We start from the raw sequence: 8,108 nt of genomic DNA on the forward strand, positions 1-8,108 counted from the left end.
TTCTCTTTCAATGCTAGGTTTTGTGTGATTTAATTGAATTTATTGATTAATTGAACATTAATTCCACGAGCTGCTCTGTGGGATTTGAACCCATGTCGCAATGACATGAGCTTGGATGGTTGTACGACCACCAAAGCGATATGACCACAACTCCATGGCACTTCCACCACCACGTCAACTCCCACCCCCACCACTTCGCCCAGCAGCTCCCCCCGCCCTCCCCCCAACCCCGCCAACAACTTCTGCACTTCTGTTCTGTTTGACAGTTGGATTGAAAATATATTTGTGGCACTTGGGATCTTGGTAACATATGAACTAGTAGCAGGTGTAGGACACGCTACTCCAGAGCGAAAAAATGTCCTCATCTCTGCCTTAAATGGTGACCCATATTTTAGATAGTAATCCATACTTCTAGATTCTCCCACAAGAGGAAGCATCCTTTCCACATCCACCCTGTCAAGAACCCCCAGAATCTTATGTGCGTCAATCAAGTCAGCTCTTAGTTTTCTAAACGCCACCGGATGCAAAACTAGCTTCTCCAACCATTCCTCCCAAGACAACACGCCCATTCTATGTATTGGTCTCTTAAACCTTCTCTGAACCTCTTCCTTAAATAAGGAGCCCAATACTGTACACAGTCCTCCGGATGTGATTTCACTGATTCTCTGTATAACTGAAGCATAACCTCCATACTTTTTTAATTCCTGTCGCGATAGTAAGAGCAGTAAGAGCCTGCCGACCCCTGCGCTCTGTGACTGTGGACCTGATGGGCTGTCAGTGTCTCAGCACTCTGGGAGTGATAATGTACCTACTGTGTGTGGGAAGGAAGTTGTTGATAGCTTGGGTGGAGGAATCATCACATTCATGCTGCTTGATGGTTTTGTTTTTTCTTCAAGAGGCAACAGAGGAGATTAACAAGGATAATGTATTCGCTGTTGAGTTCATGGGCACCCAAAAAGCGTTTGATAAAGTGCCACATAACAGGATTGTCTGCAAAGTTAGAGCTGATGGAATAAATGGAACAATAGCCGTGTGGATACGAAGTTGGTTTTGAGACAGGGAACAGAGAGTGGTGGTGAACAGTTGTTATTTTTGACTGGAGAATGGTATATCGTGGAGTTCCCCAGGGGTCAGTGTTAGTTACCCTGTCCTTCTTGATCTATATTAATGGCCTAAACTTGGGTGGACAAGGTACACTTAGGAAATTGGCACATTGCACAATACATGGAAGTATTGAGAGATGTGAGGAGCATAGTGATAAACATCAAGAGCACACAGATAGGCTGGTGGAATTCATAGAGAAGTGGCAGATGGAATTTACTGCAGAGAAGTGTGAAGTGATACATTTCATTCTGAAAAACTAGGAGAGGCAAGATAAAATATAACACAACATTCGAAAGTGGGTTCTGGAGCAGAGGGATCTGTGGATAGAAGTGCACAAATTGGTGAAGGTGGCAGGGCTAGGTGAGAAAGTGCTTCACAAGGGAAACTGAATTCTGGGCTTGGGGGCTTTATGAATTGAGGCATAGAGTACAAAAGCAAGGAAGTTATAAAAAACCTTTATGAAACACTGGCTCAGCCTCAACTGGAGTTTTGTGTCCATTTCTGAGCAACACACATTCGGAAGGATGTTAAGGTATTAGAGAGGGTGCAGAGAAGATTTACAAGACTGGTTCCAGTTTTGAGGAACTTACGTTACGTGGATAGATTGGAAAAGCTGGGGTTGTTGTTCTCAGAGAAGAGAAGGCTGAGCTGAGATTTAATAGAGCTGTTCAAAGTCATGAGGGTCTGGACAGAATAGATAGGGAGAAATGTTCCCATTGGTGGAAAGATACAGCACTAGAGGGCACCGATTTAAGGTGATTGTAAAAAAAGACACAACAGTGACATGCGGAATAAAATAGCATTTTTCTTGATTACACTGCCAGTGGTTAGGTGGAGTACATGCTTCACATATATGAGGGACTGTGTTCATGCCCCAGTATCTCCAAATAATTCTGACAACATTTTAGCTCGAAAATGACAACGAGGATGGTCAGCTTTTATATTAAAGTCCACAACCTGCACCAATACAGCTGTTAAATCAGTCAATGACAACGTATCAGGACTTCATTTTATACTCCCCGGGCCGCAAGCCTCAGCCTATAGCAGCCCAGTGCCAACACTGCTCACAATCCGGAATGTGCTCGGGTACGAATGTCATGCTCGTTGTCCGCTCCTGTTTCATGTTGGATGCCCTGTCACTCTTCCTCTTATTTTCCTAATCTAACTTCAGGTACCAGGCTGCAGACTGCTGGGGCACATGTCATCATGATTTGCATATGAATCAACATTCCTGCATCGTTGCCAGGTTCAGCTCCTGGAATTCCCTCCATAAAACCATCAGGGAATCAGCAAATGACGCAGCAATGATTGGGATCTATTCTTCCGTGTACAGAGGGACCTGGGTTTCCTCGTCAATAAGTCACTGAAAGCGAACATAGAGGTTCAGCAAGCAATTAGGAAGGCTAATGCTATGTTAGCCTTTATCTTCGGAGTATTTGAGTGCAGGAATAGTGAAGTATTGCTTCAATTGTACGGACTTGTGATTAGACCGCACTTGGACAACTGTGTGCAGTTTTGCTCCCTTTACCTTAGACGTGCTTTTATTGCCATACAGGGAGTGCAACGAAGGTTCATCAGATTTTTCCCGGGATGTCGGGACTGTCCTATGAAGAGATATTGGCGGAACTGGGCCTGCAGTCTCTGGAGTTTCGAGGAATGAGAGGTTATCACCTTGAAACCTACAAAGTACTTGAAGGAATACACAGGTTAGAGACAGGTAAGATATTTCCACTGGTTGGGGAATCTAGAACTGGGGGAAACAATTTCAATATCAGAGGGGAGCCACTTAGGACAGAGATAAGGAGACATTTCTTTACTTAGTGGGTTGTGAATATTTGTAATTCTCTACCCCAGAGGCCTGTGGAAGTTCAGTCATTGAGTATGTTGAAAGCAGAGATTGACAGATTTCTAAATACTAATCACATGCAGGGATATGGGGATAGTGTGGGAAAAAGGCATTGAAGTGGATGATTCGCCATGATGGCACTGTATTGTGGAGCAGCTTCGATGGGCTGAATGGCCTATTCCTGATCCTATGTGCCTATATCTCCCCAGAAATTCTATCTTCGAGAAAGACAAATATATTAACATGTTGGGAATATTATCATCAGCAAGTCACATGTCATATTGATTTGGATATGTATCACCTTCATTGTGGCCGGGTTCAAACCCTGAAACACCCTCCCTAAAACCACCAGATAATGATGTAGCACAGATTGGAGTCTATGCGGCCCATTGTCCCTGTTCTGCCTATTAGCTAGCGTCATTCAATTCATCCCACTCACACCCTGCTCATTCCCCACAGTCCTGCACATTTTCCGCTTCAGGTATTTATCCAGTTACCCTTTGAAAGTTGTTACTGAATCTGCTTCCACCGCTGTTTCACTGAGTGTATTCCAGATCTCAATAATTCACTGGATAATTATTCTCTGCTGTCACTCCTTGTTCTTTTAGCCAATTACCTGAAATCTGTGTCCTCTGGTTCTGACACTTCTGCTACTGGAGCAGTTTATCCTCACTGATTACATCTAAAGATTGCATGATCTTAGGCGCTTCCATTACATTTCCCCTTAACCTCCGTTCCCCTGCAGTGAAAACAGAGTGTTTCTCCAGTCTCTCCATATAACTGATGCTTTCGTCCCTGATACCATACTGTCAAAGCTCCTTGGAATCCCTTCTTTGGCCTTTGACTCCATTCGAAAGTTCCCAGAATTGGACACAACATGTGAACTGGGGCTTAAACAGTCTTTTATATAGATTGCACACAACTTCACTGCTTTGTAATTCAAACTTGAGTTATAATTACAAGGATCATTCTGAACTCCACAAAAATGCTCTCTTGCGTTACCATAGTGAGCGCTCGAATTGGAGTGGGGGAAAATGTGTTCCTTTTTATAAAATTTACCCCGCGTTCTGAAGCCAAGTACATCTGTGGGAAACTGTCGAAAAGTAAAGGACACATTTCTTTGCCCTTGTTTAATACAAGAGGCATCGGCACTTTTGGATCGGTCTCACGACTGGGGAAAGACTGCTGATACTGATGAGGACTGAGAAATGATAAAGACAACGAATCAATGGTGGAGTAGGTGCTACATGGTTGGGGATGTAGCTCAGTGATAGAGCGCATGCTTTACATGCACGAGGTGCTGGGTTCAAACCCCAGCATTTTCAGGTTGTTTTCAGGGGAACGATATCAAGCAAAGCAAGCGCAGTATCGTTGAGCTCTAACTGTCGCTCCACGAGTTGGAGCAATAAAGCTGTTTAATATTGCAGCAGGTCTTCATCGCACACCCGATGCACTCAGCCAGTAACAGTCCAGTGTCAACGCTGCTCACAGACGGGATTGTGTCCCAGTGCAGTGTCATGCTCGCAGTCCGCTTATATTTAATGTTGAATGCCCTGTCATTGTTCCACTCACTTCCCTAATCTAACGTCAAATGTCAGACTGGGCACTGCTGGGGCAAGACGGAGAGTTGGGCGTTTGCGTGAGCAGCAGAAAGAGTGATGGAGTCTTGGGGCATGGAATAACAGTAAGGTGACAGCACAGAAGGAGGTCATTCAACCCATCCAGCCCATGCTAGCTTTCTGCAATAGCAAGTTAACTGCTTCCACTTCCCTGGCTTTCCCCCTTAGCCCTGCAATTATCTTTTTTGATCTTCAGGCGTTTTTCCAATTCCCTTTTTAAAGTCACTCTTGAATTTGACTCCACCACAGTCACAGGTTGTGTATTCCAGATCCTAACCACTCGCTGGAGAAAGAATATTTCCCTCCTGTCACTTGTGATTCTTTGCTGGATCACCTTAGATCTGAGTGATCTGGTTTTGGACCCATCCACCAATGGGAATAGTTTCTCTCTAAAGGCTCTGTTTTTACCCCTCATGAGATAAAACCAAACAGTGTGCTGGATTTAGTGCCATCAGTTCTTAAATTAATCTCAACATATTCCCAACTCTCACGCTGGTTTTATACTGCACTCCTTCGAGGGCCTCTCTGAGCGATCACTCTCGGTATCAGCAGATGATTTATACAGTTCCAGCATAGCATCCCTTTTCTTATACCTTGTACCTCGACGAATAAAGGAAATGTTTCCATATGCCCTCTTAACCACCTTATCGACCTGTCCTGCTTCCTTCAGGGATCTGTGGACATTCACTCCCTCTGCACCTCTTAGCATTTTCCCAATAATCGTGTATTCCTTTGCCATGTTTGGCCTCTCAAATGTATCACCTCACACTTCTCTGGGTTGAACTTCATTTGTCATTTTTCTGCCCACCTGACCAGTCCATTGACATCTTCCTGCAGCCTTCAGCTATCCTCCTCACTATCAACAACATGACAATTTCTGTGCCATTAGGAAACCTCTTGATCATGCCCCCTACATTTATATCCATATCGTGAATATATTCTACAAGATGAAGAGCACCTAGTACTGAACCGTGTGGTACACCACTGAGCACTTCCTTCCAGCCACTAAGACACCAGAGAACAATTATCCTTTGCTTTCTGCCATTGAGCCAACTTTACACACAACATTTGGGACCAAAGCATATGAACGACGAGAGTGGGATTCGAAACCACGTTTACAGAGCACAGCAGGTTAGTATTAAACTCCAGGCCACCTCGTTGTGCTGCAGCAATGCTACCGAGACGGAAGGATACGTATCCCTGCATACAGAATGTCAGATACTGATTGAATCCATCACTCACATTCAGAATCAGAGACTGATAGATACAGAATCTTTCCCACATCCACACACTGTGCAAATATTGTCGCAGCCATCATGAATCATACAATCAGACACCACTACAGGAGACTGACAGATGAGGAATGAATCTCACACTCACATTCAATCAAGAAACTGACAGGTACACATTGTATTTCGATCACATACCGGAACAGAGAGTGGCAGAAACACAATGCATACCACGTCGACACAAACAACCAGAGACTGTTGGCTGCAGCAATAAATCGCCAAACACACACTATACCAGAGACAGACAGTTATGGAATTAATCCAACACACACACACACAGTCCCAGAGACTGAAAGTTACTGAATTATTCCACCAGAGAGTGACAGACACTGAATTAATCCAACACGTACACACTATGCCAGAGAGTGACAGCCACAAAATTAATTTGACATAAAATAATAGAGACTGTTTGATAAGGACCAAATATCACTCCAATTAGTTGTCCAATCACGGCCAATTTTTGTGTCATCTGCAAACTTCTTCATCATGCCCCTAACATTTACATCCAAATCATGAATATATACCACAAAAACGAGGGCACCTACTGCTGAGCCGTGCGGGACACCACTGGAAGCCTCCTTCCAATCCCAAACACAAGGGGTGACAATTGCCCTTTGCATTCTGCCACTGATTCAATTTTACATCCAGCGTGCTATATCTTTCTGGCTGCACAGGGATTTAGTCTTTTAACCAATGTTCCATTTGGGACCTTGTCAAAAACAGATGAATAAGAAAATGGGATTTGAACCCAAGTGTGCAGAGCACAAGAAATTAACAGTTCATCGCGTTAGTCTATCTGTTATTTCGCTGCATCATTGTGCAAGTGTTGAGACAGAATGAAACTTATTGCTGCATACAATACCTCAGAATGACAGATACTGATTGAATCCATCCTTCACATACAGAATCAGAGACTGATAGACGCAGAATGTTTCCCATATTTACATATTGTGCAAATATTGTCAGAGCCAGAATGATTCACACGTTCAGACACCACTACTGGAGACTGACAGATGAGGAACGAATCTCACACTCACAGCCAATCCAAGAAACTGACAGGTACACACTGTATTTCGGTCACATAACAGAGCAGAGAATGGCAGAAGCAGAATCTATCCCACGCCCACACACAGAACCAGATACTGTTAGATACAGCATGAATCCAACACACACCTTAAATATGGCAGAGACAGACAGCTACTGAGCCTGTGTAATTCGCTACCACAGAAAGCAGTTGAGGCCAAAACATTGTATGTTTTCAAGAAGGAGTTAGATATAGCTCTTGGGTCTAAAGGGATCAAAGCGTATGGGGAAAAAGCTGGAACAGGCTACTGAGTTGCATGATCCGCCAATCATAATACTCGAAGGGCCGAATGGCCTACTCCTGCTCCTTTTTTTCTATCTTTCGAAACCAACAAGTACGCAGTGCCAGAGGGTGACAGGGACAGAATTATTCCACCAGAGAGTGACAGAGACTGCATTAATCCAGCACATACACACTATGCCAGAGAGTGACAGACATAAAATTAATTTGACACAAAGTAATAGAAACTGTGTGATAAGGACATAAAACTCACTCCCACGTGCAGGACAACTAATTTCACACAAAGGTGTAACCAGTGTTGGTGTAACAATATGTAATAAGAGCTCGTCTTCACTCCGAGCATTTCTAAATCCGAGACGTCCAATGGAAGCTGAACAATGTAATGTCAGTTGTGCCCCTCCATGATCTCGAAACTTTGCTGTGCAGCAGATTGCTGATCTCTCCTTGCAGGAAGTCTGAACTGCAACATAGCGGAGTGAATTCACACAGTCAGTCAGGACTAAATAATCAGGCAATGTGAGGAAATAGTTTCTGCCTGGAACTTCTCCTTTCATATTGCTTCACATTGTTATGCTGGAGAATAAGTTAATCGATCGATTCTTTATAAAAAGTTGTCCCTGCATTATTTAGCTATTTGTAAATATGCTCTGTTATATTTTACTCCACATTGAAAAGTATTTCTGTCTGATTTCTCAGGATACTCTTTACATCACTTCAAGTAAACAGAACATAAATGCACAAAGAACTGAGCACAACGGTGTTGCTCTTACTGAATGATGAAACATTCCCTTTGGGAGGGATGAATATTTAAATAAGGAATGGGAAGCAACGGAGAGAAAAGATTCTGAGGGACAATGGATTTTGCTGAATCCATGTATTTCTATCTTCGTTTCACAGTTCCAGTCAGATAAGAAATATTAATAAAA

At 43.4% G+C, this 8,108-nt stretch overlaps 1 non-coding gene across 1 annotated transcript; it reads left to right on the top strand.

The window, feature by feature from the left end:
• Positions 1 to 4,203: 4,203 nt before the first annotated feature.
• trnav-uac (transfer RNA valine (anticodon UAC)) lies at positions 4,204 to 4,275 on the top strand. Its single transcript has one exon. It is a non-coding gene; the product is annotated as a tRNA-Val (tRNA).
• Positions 4,276 to 8,108: the final 3,833 nt, after the last annotated feature.

The sequence above is a fragment of the Heterodontus francisci genome, unplaced genomic scaffold (assembly GCF_036365525.1).
Source record: "Heterodontus francisci isolate sHetFra1 unplaced genomic scaffold, sHetFra1.hap1 HAP1_SCAFFOLD_316, whole genome shotgun sequence".
Classification (NCBI taxonomy): Eukaryota; Metazoa; Chordata; class Chondrichthyes; order Heterodontiformes; family Heterodontidae; genus Heterodontus; species Heterodontus francisci.